Below are 14,423 nucleotides of genomic sequence, written 5' to 3'. Positions count from 1 at the left end.
ATTTGATGTTGTGATTAATGTCTTGGGCATGGACAATGTTTTAGGTGTGAATAATTTTTCAAGTATGAATAGGTTTTTTTGGTAATGAAGATATTTTCTAGGGGCTATGAATAATGGTTTAAGCCTCATGTAGTTTTTTCAGGATTTTTTTGCTTGCCTAAAGGAATAGTTTCATGAAAATAGACATCAGTTGGGAATACGATATCCAAATTTTAAAAAATAAATAGACATTGGAATGTTGATTCTATGATATAAAACATCTTTAAAACATGTACCCTGACAATTGAAACTACAACATGTGACAAAATTCCTCTATTATTTATCCTATTATAGATGTTCATACCTTGCTCCAAAACTTCCAATTTCTATGAGGCAGTCTGTCAAACAGTCGCCGTGCCTTATCTCATCTCACACATTTTGCATACATGAGTGCCAAGGCAATTGCAGCGACACCAACTAATACAATTCCTGGACGTCCACACCCTATTCCAAAGCTCACATTTTCGCACAGGCTGGGGGATGTTGACAGATCTTTACCTGCCCTATTCCATGAGCTGACATTGCTCCCATTTTTACAAATCCCTATTCTATGAGCCGACATTGCTTGGAGGCATTAATCGGTCAAATGGTTCATGTGCCTCATCCAAAAGCTGGAGTACGCTGGAAATAAACATGACTATGTCGATGGAAACCTATTTTTTATATGGGGTTTGATTTTGGACGGGAATGTATGATGGAAACCTATTTGTTCCATGGGGTTTGATTCTGGGTGGGAATGTATGTTTAAGCCAAACCCACCCATTATTATGCTGTTGGGGGCGGCAACGTGAGAATTGGAAGAGGTCGCAAGAATAATGTTTGAAATGTCTTGGTCTGTTTTTTTTTTTTAAAGTAATGCCCGTGGTCGTCGAAATTTCGATGAATGCGGGAACTTTTTGTAAAAAAAGCACAAATTTCATTGCCAATTCCTTCTTTGTCGAAACCAGATATTGAATTATCATTGGAATTCCAACGAATGTGGGCAATTTAAAAAAAAAAAAATTAATTTGGTCACAATATACCTTCTCCATCAAAATCCTTTGTCGGAAATTTAGGCCAAATGTGTTAGTGTCCAAATTTGACAAATAAAACTAAGTGTTCAAATGAACTTCAAAATAAATATAAAAATATTAAAAAACAAATTGGACAAATAAATCCAATTACTCTCAAAATACCCACAAAGGTAAAATCATTCAATCTACATTAAATCAAATACATATAAGCCACATTTTATAATTAATATTAAATTGCCACTAAATTATTTAAATATCAATAATATATGCACTATAATAGAGACAATTCACATATGACCGACTATGCACAAACAATCTTTACTAGTCAATCACAAATATGCATTGGGGTAACTGGACATTACCAAATTGGCAACCAGAGGTATAATTAAATAAAATTAAGGAATGTTGTCGAAATTCATAATGATGGCTATGACTAGGTAATATTAATGGCCAATGTACTATCTCCTATAACCACCATCAGGGATATGAGCATGCTCAAACCTGTGGAGCTAGGTAGAGTCGATGCTCTATCCCGGCACCAACCAAAACATACAAACACCTATGCATACATACGCACAATACAATTGAAAGAATCATTAGCATTCCCCAATTGGGGTCACATAATAACATTGTTAGCAACATGATATCTCATCAAATCAATATAGTATTATGAAATTGAACATGATGCTAAGCATTAAATCTTCTTAAAAGAAGTACAATAGCATAAAATATGATTTATTATAGCTAAAATAGGTAGACAAATATCAAATCATTTAAAGGTAGACTTGAGATTATTGTTAAACAAAAGAGTAATGGGTAAGACAAGTTTTGAAATCTCTAAAGCATAAAATATGATTTTACCAATGTGAGAATGTAGTTAAATACAATTAGCCAACAACCTTAAATCCAATACCTAGGGTTACATTGTATGTGAATAATTTGTTTCGCTACATTGGCAAAGTTACATTATTGGGATTTTGGTAAATGCAAACAAACAAAAAAACAAACGAACAACCAAAAAGAAGTGCAAAAGATAAACAAAAATAGGCAATGTAAAATGGAAGCTAGTGGCAGGTATGTTAATGTGGTGGCAGGTGGATGGTGAGATAGCTTCACTACTAGTTTGCCTTGTTCACTTGAATGTTGTTGTTGGATCTTCACTGTTCAAATGAAAAATGAAATTATCATTCGATAATTATAAATATTTTATAAAAATATGTAAAATTATGGGTTTGTTCAAAGGGGGTCTTCAAGAGAATCCATTATTTTATTAATAAAATATTTGGTTGTTAGGCCTTGGAGAAAAGGCTCTCTCAAGAGGGCCTTTTCTCGAAGGGGGGCTTCAAACGAAGAACCAAAGGGCATTCGAATGAAGGTAACCCTTCGTTCGAAGGGGTTCACAAATAGTTTTTAGCAATCAACAATTTTTCTTCATGAGCAAAATTGTAACCCATTTATGTGGAATGACCCCTCTCAGCCGGTTTCTCTTAAAAAACCTCAACCATTGATCATCAAATCTTCTCCTTACATCACAACTATTGATTGATATCATAAAATTTATAAAATCAATGTTGATCATCTATAAAGAAAACCATAGTCTTTGAGATTTCTTACACCCACACCATGATAATAGTGCAACAAATTATGAGAGTAACAATACTACCAAGAATAAAAGTTGGGAAGAGAAATGGAAGCCAAAAATGAGTGATTTGCAAAAGGTATAATTATTTTTATTTGATTTTGCATTCATTTAATTTCTCCATTGTCTTGATTTGAAATTCATTATGTTTCTTAGTCTTTATGTTGTTGAGCTTGTTATTGAATCAATTTGCCTAAATTTTTTTGGCCATACACCTTCAAGTAACAAGAAAAAGGAAATAACCTTTACCAAATAAATATTAATTCCTAAGACCCCCTTAAGATTTATTTGGGGATTTTACATCAAACCTTCAATTGGTTGTATTCAAAAAATTTATAATGAAGGAGCAATTTATCTTAACAAAGTTGTTTGGTGAGAATATCTGCAAATAGATTTTCATCTTTACAATACAAAAGAGAAATTTGTTTGTATTCAAATTTCTCTCTATTGATGTGATTTTTAAGAGCAATGTGGTTGGTCCTTGGATGAAATTTTGGACTCTTTCCAAAGCAATGCCACTTTGATTATCACAATACAAAGGTGTAAGAAACTCTTGAGGTGGAACCAAGTCTTAAAATAATCTTAACAATCTAGCTTCTTTGGATGCATTGGTACAACTTTTATATTCAACTTTTATAGAGCCATTATATTCCTTTTGCATAGACTTCTCCTATTGAGGTTGATTTTTGGCTTTCTCAAAATATTGAGGATCATTTATATTCATAACATTAGACATGAAAGAATAATTACAATAATTGGCCTTTCTAGCCTTAGATTGATTCATTCTATCTAGAATTTCTTCACTATCTTGAAGTAAATGACAATTTTGTTTTTGTGTATTTGGAATAGTTATCGAGCATGTTTAATACTAAATGACTTTAAATAACTATTGAAAGAATTATTCACACATTCTTTGTTGTCAACAAGGAAAACTCATCAAATTGCAAGAAATGTAAGAGAAACCATGAAAATCAAATTACTTGCAAGATCCTAATCATAGTTGTAAGATCCTAATCATAGTTGCAAGATCCTAATAGAGAAATCAAATCAAATGCAACAACAAAATTAATATAAAAATAAACCATAGTTGCATCATTTCATGAAGTGTCCATTGTCATTCTAACCCTTCGAAATGACATAAATTTATTAAGTGCACAAAGAATAATTATGAAAGCTTAAGGTGATAATGATGACAATGATTATTCAAAAAGCATAGAAGATTGTGGTTAGATGAAATGAGATATTTGATTCGTTTAAATAGAGGATTGAGGATTTGATCAATGTCCAGGATTGAAAAGGGATTCAGAGATGGATAAGATTGATTGAGAGGATGAGTTAAGTGGTGAGATAGGTGAGAGAAAGTAGCAAATGAGAGTGAGAAGTGAAGAGAAGGAAGAGCCAAGTGAGGAAGGTGGAAGAGTTAAGTGAGGAGAGAAATGGGTAAGTTAGAGTGAGAACATTTGGTAAGTTAGAGTGATAAGTAGGGTTTGAAAATAAATACAATAATATTTATTTTTGCACTTATAAGAGGATAATCAAACAAATTAAAAATTTATTTAATCAAGAAGAAAATGTGAAAGGAATCAAATAATTAAAACAATTATTTAATCTTAGAGGAATAATTAATTTAGAGCAAATAGATTAAATAACTTTAGGTAATTATTTAATTAGAGAGGAATAATTCGAGTTAGGTGATTGGCAGATCGTAATGAATTGATTAGAGAGAAATAATGAACATTAATTAAATAATAAAAAATAATGGTCAGAAGAATAATAATTAAAAAATTAAAAATTATTTAATTATAGAGAATTAGAAGAACAAGATTAGTCTTAATTAAATAAAAAAATTATTTGATTAATTTAGATGAAAAATTAGTGAAAAGGTCATTGTAGACCTAGGACAATTTTCAGTGTCTACACTTACCATTATCAGTTCTACAAATTTTGAGCTTAAATCCAAATTGCCTTTCAACAAATTTATGAAATTCAAGTACAAATATCAAGAAATTAATCCTTCGATGAAAGTATTCATCATGAGTCCCGGAAGGCCTCTATGAATGACGTGCAACTTATGATGTGCCCTCCATGGTTGACCTCATGAAAAGGGCTCCCTATGCATCTTACTACTCATGCATTCATGTACATACAATTTTAGATGGTACCATACTAGACCATATTAGATTTTTGCATCGAGGCAATATTGTTAGCATTGATATGACTGTCTTTTATGCCAAACATTAGTAAAGAATATTTAAAATGAAGAAACTAACAAATTATTATCTAATTTAGCATTAGCAATGAATTTACTTTGCTTTAAAAAATTAATTTTTTTTTTTCAAAATTAAAACTTAATATTTGAAATTTAAATAAACATGCAAATTTTATTTTTAAAATAAAAACTTTTAAATTATTATTTTTTAATTAAAAAAATATTGAAAAATTTAAAGAAAGATTAAAAACTTTAAGAAAAATAAAAACAATAATAAATTTTTGAAAACTGAAAAAAACAAAAAAAACAAAACAAAACTAGATGTTAATGAACTTTTGTTTTTAAAAAAATAGTCATTTTGAAAACTTAATAACTAACTTTACTATTAAAAAGTTTTTTTTTTTTTTATTAACTTAAAATCCAAACTTTCAACTTTAAAAATTTGAAGGGATGAAATTTAATATTTCATTACACAAATAAAAGTTGGTAGTCAAACTTCCAATCTAAAAACAAACTTATAATTGAATCATTATAAAATAACTTTAAATTAAAATTTAAAAAAAAAACCTTTATTGATAAAGAAGAATTTTTAAATAAATAAATAAAAAAAAAATTACTTTTAAAATTATTAACAAAAATAAACTACACAAAATAACTTTGATAAAATCTTTGATTAAATAAACTTAAATTAAAAGGAACATTTAAACCTTAATGTTTTTTTTAAAAACCTTTTCGACTAGAAATAAAGATAAACCAAGCTAAATCAAATGGAACTTTATAATTGTAAAAACAAAATGGAAAATTTATGGAGGAAGAGCTGGTGGATGACCTGCAAGAAGTGGAGTGGAGGAAGTTTGTCCAAATGGAACAACGGCACCAAAAAAAGAATGGCAAAGCACATGTTTGAACAATTAGAATGCAAGAAAGGTGAAATTGATAGGTCTCCAGCCCAAAAATAAAAATAAAATAGGTGCAAGAAAAGTGAGCAGAGAAAAATACAGTAACAACTATCTTAGCATTAAATTCGTATGTAATTGGACAGAGGCAACAACTTAGATTTCAACAGCAAAGCACGTGAAAGGAGTGGTCTGGACTCTGGTCTGGTTTTTAGCAGCAATAAGATGGCTTAAACAAATATAGTGCGCTGGAAGTAGCGATAAGATAGCAAAACCAGTGAAGAATTGTGAGCGATTTTCAGAATTATGTTGGAATTAATTTTCCAGATCTTTCTCCGTTATATTTTCAGATGTTTTATTTCTGTAATCAGTTTTCTATTTTGGTATCAGAACCTAACATGCTCTTCTATTGTTTTTTTTTGTTTGAAATGTTTGTATGTTGGGTATGTAACAATGTGGTGGGTATTCAAAAAGGAGACAACATCTAATGTAAAATTCGTGCAAATGACCTTTTTAAAGTAAAGGATCAGTAAATATAGTTGTTGCTGGGGAACCACGAACCACCAGATGTTGTTAGTGATGATGACATCATTGAAGATGAAGAAATTGTTCTATTTTGAAGAGGTCAACACTTTGAAGGTAGGGAGAGATTCAGTACAGGTTCTGATGGATGCTTAATAGTCTGAGGTGCCAACGGATCAGAGAAATTAATGGATTGGAGAAACTATACTTCATTGAGGTTATGAGACATGCACGTGAGGATTGGTGTCCAATAGTTCAGGGGTGATCTGGAAAATCTAGAAGTTCAACATCATACCTTTACGAGGGTGATGAGACACTTCATGTGCAAATGGTGTCCAATGGTGTTGGGAACTTGGATGATAGCTGCATGACTATACCAGCAGTTGGGAGCAACTTGAAGAAGTCTTACTAGTCTATGAACTATTTTCAAAGAATAACTTCTATATTATGAATTGTTTTATTTAATGCTGTCAATATCCCTTAGTTAGTTTCTAGTTTGTTGTCAAATAAATTAGCTGTTTTATAGGAAGATCTTTGAGTCTTCAGCAGCTATAAATATGTAATACTATTTGAAGAATAAATCAGTAATTCAGTCTTACTTTGTTATATTTTTAGATATTTTATTTCTGTAATCAATTTTCTATTTAATTAATCTAGAAATAAAATAATAGTATTAGACTTACAAATACATTAACTAAAACAAAAAAAAATTGTTATCAATTGCACAAGAAATAACAAGATTGATGAAAGAATATCTACGATAAAAAAACTTCTCTTCTTTCCTGAAAGAGATGGTTCCAAAGGTAAGTGCTCAAATAGATAAATGGTAATTTTTCAATAAGACAACCTCAAGAAATGATTAGTAGAAACCTTCTCTAATACCATAAAAGAAATTACATGAAATACCAATAAGAACTAATCAATGAGAAATTGTTTAAGTATGATATTATCATTAAGGTTGAGAAGCCAAGATAACCAAGAACAAGAACAACAAATCCAATAAGGAGACAACGGACTTCCTAAGGAGGAAAAATCAAATAAAAAACCCCAACATTATGAAGATGACATAAAGCAAAAACTATATATATATATATATATATATAGAGAGAGAGAGAGAGAGAGAGAGAGAGAGAGAGAGAGAGAGAGTTTAGCATAGAAATGCTTCATAAAAAGAAATGAGAGAAGCACCTCAAATAAATACAAATGAGAGAGGAGTTGCAAATGTAACTCCTAAATCTAAGGATGCCATCTAAGGTGTGTGCAAAGTGTCACAATCCTCATAAGGAGGAATCTACACATAAGCTCTAATATTCCACATATTATGAATAAAATAAATAATTTATGCTCATACATGTGAGAACTCAAATAAGATAAAAGACTTATAGGGGATTCCTTAGGAATATTCCTACAAGTAACAAGAAAAAAGAAATAGCCTTTACCAACTAAAGTTTATTTTTTAACACAAAATTTTCAAGATGTTTAGATAAATAGATTTTCTTGTTAATAGAATTTGACTTTAAGTTTGCCTCTCAGAAAGCGATTAAAGGCCAAGCCTTGACCAACCGCTTAGTTGATGCTCCTTCACTATCCACTCTTTTAATCAAGAATCATTCCTAATGATCTTGTCCTCCATTTGAACATAGATAAAACAATGGATTTGTCCTTCCATGGTTCTAGATGTTGAATTGGCTTCGATGCTAGTGTCATATTAGTACCTATTTAAGGAAAGACAATTTCTTTATCCTATCATCTCAATTTCTTATGTACCAATAAAATTGCTAAGCATGAAGCCCTTTTAGCTAGTTACCATGGGGATTTATCTCTTAAAATCTAACACATGTATATCATTGGTCATTCAAAGTTGATTATAGTACAAGTAATGAGATCTTATCAAGCAAAACAAAATAAATTATCTCAATATCGTGACTTAGTCTTATCACTGTTAGCCTTATCTCAGTATCTTGATACAATTCCATGAAAAGACAATCAACATGTGGCAATGGCAAGTGCTACTTCCAATATATCCCTTGATGATACATCTATGCATTACCAATTTATAAATCATAATATTACCTCATCTGCTGTTTTCAAGAGCTCTTCAAAGATTGGTTATTTCTATAAGATAGATATGGGAGTTGAGAAAATACAACAGCACAGGAGCCTGAAGATCTTCTGAAAGCCGAATAACCTGTTACAAGGAGAAGCAATGAAGCAAAATCTGAAGAACATACAAAACACAGAGAATATGCTCAAAAAGAGAGAGCTCAATATTCACAAAAATATGTAATGTGATTCTTACAATGAAAAGAAAGAACTCAACCTTTAATAGGTCAAGAAACCCTAAAAAGGGAAAACCTAGGTTTGCACATAATAATTAATTATATGCACCTAAAGTTAGCTTAAGTGTAAAAGAGATAAAGGGAACATAAATAATTAAACAAAGAATGTTTAATTAATCAAGTAAATACCCAAATACTCTAACACCCCCCCTTAAGCTAGACTTAGGGAGAAGCTAAAACCTAGAATAGCTACTGAAAGCAATAAAGATGGGTCCCGGCAACAAGGCCTGGTCAGGTACCCAAATACAATGAAATCTCTATGAACTGGAGACAAAGGAGAAAACCCAGTGGGAAAAAACTCCTCTCCAAAAAGAGATAAAAGAACACCACTGAAGCATGAAGAACATGCAAACTTTGTCGAAGAATAACTGTTGATCTGAAGAACATCCACTGAACTAGAACATGACCAGGTAGAGAAAACTGTAATCTGCATGAGTGCCCTCAAATGACACTACTTGAATCAAGAGGAAAACAAGGAAAAACAACTGAAATTGAAGATACAGATGGCATGAGAAACCAAAGCCTGAAGAGTTGATCAATCGAACCACGGAAGCATTAGAACCAACAGGATAAACCTCCCCATAATGCGGAAGTGGGAGAGGGATAGGAACATTGAAAAGGATAGCCAAAAACAACTGCATGACGAAGAACCAAGAACATCAAAGGTGCTGAGACGCATCATCATGAGGCGAATGTCGTGGAAGGAACACTCACTTGACAAAGGAAGATGGCAAACAAAGGCAAACATCAACCCCCTCATGGCACTTGATCAACAGTGCATGTACAACAAGACACAAGATATGCAAGATTCCAAGTAAACAATGCATGATGGCACTTTATCTCAGTGCATTTGCATAATTACAAGCTACAATGATAAGAAGACTGGAAATAGAAATGAGAATCAAAACAGAGACACCCTACTCAGAAAAGAGATCCCAGGACCTGAAACAACCACGATATCCACCATAGTGCTGAAAAGCAAAAAATTGAATAAAATATGTAGGGAGCAGAATCTGGAAAAATAAACTCATATTTCTAGAAATTACACAGAACACGCTTTCCGAAAATATAAATTTTTCGAAAAACGGAGGTCGGATGCTCATTCGACGTCTCCCGGAGTGCAAAAAAGAGACCTCACTTTGACTGTAAAAAAAACACATTCAAATAGAAAAATTGGGAAAAATTACCAACACCATGAGGTTGACCTCAGAACCAGCTTTCCGACACCTATTTGTTCTTGAAAAAAGGAGTTCGTTTGCCCATTCTATGGCCCCGGAAGTGCAAAAAAGAAGCCCGAATTTGACTAGTAAAAAACATAGTCAAATAGCAGATCTAGGAAAAAATTCCACCACCACAAGGTCTATCTCGAAATCACCTTTCCAACGCCTATTCGTTCGCCAAAATCCGACTCCGGATGCATGATCTAGGCCCAAAAAACCAACCCCCTCTCAAAAGGACTAGAGAGGAGGGGTTGGTGGTGCTCCGGGCGGAGGTGGGGCTCGTGCCGGGCGGAGGTGGTGCTCGGGCCGGGCAGAGGTGGTGCTCGGGTGGAGCGGAGCATAGCTGGCGGTGGTGGCTTGCCGGTGGGGCGGGAGCGGCGATCGTAGCAGCGGGAGCGGCGCCGGAGAAGGAACAACGGTCGGCGAGGGAAGCAGCCCAGAGAGATACGCCGGCAGGACGGGAGGCAATCAGAGCGCTGGGAGCAATGCCGGAGCTGGAGAAGCGGCTGGCAAGGGACATGCCAGTGGGAGACCTATGCCGGAGTGCTGGGTGGGGCCGGCCTGACAGCTCCGTATGGCGTCGGACTATTAAGTCCGGTACCCAACAATTTGGGTTTATAAAAAAAACCCTTTTTTAATGTGTTTTTTTTTTATTGGATTGATTTTTTTTGTAAATTTTTTTGAAAAATCAAAAAAATTCGGCCTGCATGCCGTAAAAAGGCAATTTTTTTTTCCTTCAAAATTTTTTTCTCGATTTGTGTGCCAGCGCCTTACGGCTTGGCTTGGAGAGAGAAAAAAAATCACCCAGATGCTCAGGGGTCAAAAATGGACAAATTTTATATGAATATAGGGGTTTTTGAGTCTTCTGAGCACGATGGTGAGGTTCTTTTAGGCCCAAAGTGCTCAGAAAAAAAAAAACCTTAACCCTAAGCACACAAAAAAATGCCTGAAACCCCAGATCTGCTTCAAATGCAAAATTCTCAAAAAACAGGAACAGGTAGCTGCAGATCTGAGCTCTGATACCATATAGGACTTGAGAAAATACAAAAACACAGGAGCTTGAAGATCTTCTGAAAGCCGAATAACCTGTTACAAGGAGAAGCAATGAAGCAAAATCTGAAGAACATACAAAACACAGAGAATATGCTCAAAAAGAGAGAGCTCAATATTCACAAAAATATGTAATGTGATTCTTACAATGAAAAGAAAGAACTCAACCTTTAATAGGTCAAGAAGCCCTAAAAAGGGAAAACCTAGGTTTGCACATAATAATTAATTAAAATAATTAATTATATGCACCTAAAGTTAGCTTAAGTGTAAAAGAGATAAAGGGAACTTAAATAATTAAACAAAGAATGTTTAATTAATCAAGTAAATACCCGAATACTCTAACAATAGATTCTAATGAGTGTTATTCTCATATAATTTGATATTTGCATGATGGAACCTTTCGAGACGCCACAACTAAGAATGCTTGAGCTCATATACAATTTTTTTTGGTACCTTGTGTAAACATCTAAAAATGTCTCATTGATCATGTATTAATTATTCCTCTAATTGGTTAAATAATTCTTTAATTATTTAATTAAGCTAATTAATCTTATTCTTCTAAATTTGTATTTCCTCATCATCTTACTAATTATTCTATTTTTAATTATATCATCATTTAATCATTTAAACCATTTTCTAATGTTAATTAAATATTTATTATTTACTTAATTGTAATTTTTAGTCCTCAATTTAAATAATCTTTATTATTTAAATAAATTCATTTTCAATTTATATCTCTATTCAATTAATCATTCAACCCTTTTCTAAATATTAATTATTTAATTATATGATTTTAATCCTTTAATTTAAATAATCTTTATTATTTAATTAAAGCCCATTTCTAAATAATTAAATAGTTTCTTTAAATTATTTAATTAGTTAATTAATTCTTATAATTCAAATTCCAAATCTCCAAATTCTATTTTCAGTTAATTTCATATTCAAATTCAAATTCATATTCTTCTAATTTCTTCTAATTTCAAATACATGTGCATGATTTCAAAAACCAAATTGAATTCCAAAGTCAAGTTCTAAATATATTCAAATAACAAATCGAATTAAAAAAAATTCAATATTTGAATTAAATTCTCATGCAAAGATTAAATTGAAAATCAAAGTCAAAGTGCAAGCACATGCTAAATTAATTAATTAATTAATTCATTATCTTTCCAATCTCTATTTCTATCTTCTAGTTAGTTTTTTCTAAATAAAGCTCTCAATCAGCTCTCAATCAGTTAACTATTTCCTCCTCTTAATTATCCTCCAATCACCCTTTTTTCAGCTTTCAATCAGTTTTTTTCTCAATTAGTTAGCTCATTTAATTTATTCAATCAATTCTGTTCCACCTCCAAATTAGCAGTTCAACTATCAATTAGCATGTGAGCTCACCTGAGTTCCACCTCTTGATCAATCTGTTCCACCTTTCAATCAATCTTCTCCAATTATCTATAAATTGAGCATTCAATCTCCATTCTCAACAATCACAGATTTTGAATCTTTATGTCACTTGCAGGTTGCCAGCGCGATATTTGAGAGACACCATACCACAAAGAAGAGAAGAACAATAGAAGCCATGATACACAATAGAGAGTTCTACATTGTTTAGAATTATTCTATATGCATCTATTTTTATTGAGTTTGTTTTTAAATTCTTTAATTGAATAGGGATTCATGATTTCCCTTATTTTTAATTTGATTACATGATGAATTTTACATATGACATTTTGGTGAACCCGATGTAAACAATAGCTAATTAACCTTCTCTTTTTTTCTGTGTGATTTTCGCAGGTCGTACGAAATTTTCATTTTGTGCAGGTTTGTACGGATTGCACAGCAAATTCAACAATCACGCAATCAAGTTTACAGAATCACACAATCGTGTTTACAGAATCATGCAATCGCATAGACAGGCTCACACAACTGATCAAACAGGGTCACGCAATAGCCTTTATTTTGTCATGTATTCACCATAGTTTTTTATGTGTTCTATTTATCTGATATTTCTTGTTTCCTGCTTTCTGTTCTGTTAAATTCTGTATGAAATTGGTTAATATGAATATGGTTTACACTTATTACATGCTTTAATTATGACATATTATGGCACATAAGGTACATTTCAAGATTTCAGGTGCCAGGAGGATGAAGGAACAAAGAAGACAAGACAAACGCTATCAATGAATCCTAAAGGCAAAAAAGCAGATACGAGATCTAGAGGAACAACCAACCATTGATAGATACAACAACCTAGTTCTCTCGTATAGAGTAAAATATGATTTTCTTAACATACAGTGGATGATGAAAGATCTGGCTAAGGCATCACAATCTGTTTTGTAGGTTCCAGATCAGAATTAGCTTTTTTTTTTTGGTCTGTCTGTGTTTTACGCATTCGCCTAGATAGGATCACACAATCGTTCTGGCAGTATCACGCATTCGCTTTGTCAGAATTATGCAATTGCTTTTTCATTATCATGCAATCGCTCATACAGTATCACGCATTCACTTAGGTATCATTACGCATTCATATTGTTCATTTTTAAGTTTATGTTTTCTGTGGATTTTCTTGTGTTATTGATTATTTATTTGCATCATGTGGTGAATTTACAGAGGATTGGATTATTACTGAATCATAAACACTCATGTTATCACATTTTAGTTTTGGGATTAAAATAAACCTAGTTAAAATGGACATGCATGATTTCACACTTCAGTTTTGGGCTTAAAATAAACATGGTTAAAATTGACATACATGCTTTCACACTTCAGTTTGGTGTTTTAAAATTGACATGCACATGCGTATCTCACACCTAAATTTGGGTTTTAAAATGAACGTGAATTAGGATTATCAATAGAATAACTCACACTTCATTTTATTTGAGGGAAAGAAATTTTTATCGTGTTTGGGGTGGACCTACTGTTGCATTAACTACCTTTCCACTTGCCTTCGAGGTCTTGGGAGAAAGGGAGAAGGTGATAACAACACCCAAATTTTTTATTTTAGTAGTGAGGGGTACCTTTGACTGGGGATTCAGGTACTTCAAATTAGGATGTGTTGGGGATATCATCTCTCCCAGCCTACTCTCGAGTGGGTTTTTCAAGCTGCTATATAAATAAACTGGTCAGGTGGCTAGAGTGTTGAGTGAATTCGACGTATGTGGGGGCCTTCCCTGCACCAATAAGCTCAAATAAAGTCTTAAGTGGCTTGAGTTGAGAAACAATTGTTGGATCGGGACCCCTCAAAATTTACAATAAGAACCAACTTAGTAGCCCAAATCCTACATTCAATGATTCTGGGAGTGTAGAGCGTACCCCATAGATACCCCTCATGTACCTTGAATTATGAGACAAAAATCCCTCGCTGATAAGATCTTCGGATCTTCAGAGTAAGAGAAAATGGCATGCCCGAGAAGTGTGTGCCGTGGAGTGGAGCCAGTGCTACCAGACTCTCTATCTGTTCATCTTGTTTTGTTATTTTGCTGTGGGGGCCTCATTGAATGGT

The sequence above is a fragment of the Cryptomeria japonica genome, chromosome 11, assembly GCF_030272615.1.
Source record: "Cryptomeria japonica chromosome 11, Sugi_1.0, whole genome shotgun sequence".
Taxonomy (NCBI): Eukaryota; Viridiplantae; Streptophyta; class Pinopsida; order Cupressales; family Cupressaceae; genus Cryptomeria; species Cryptomeria japonica.
Note: the sequence above shows the minus strand (reverse complement) of the source record.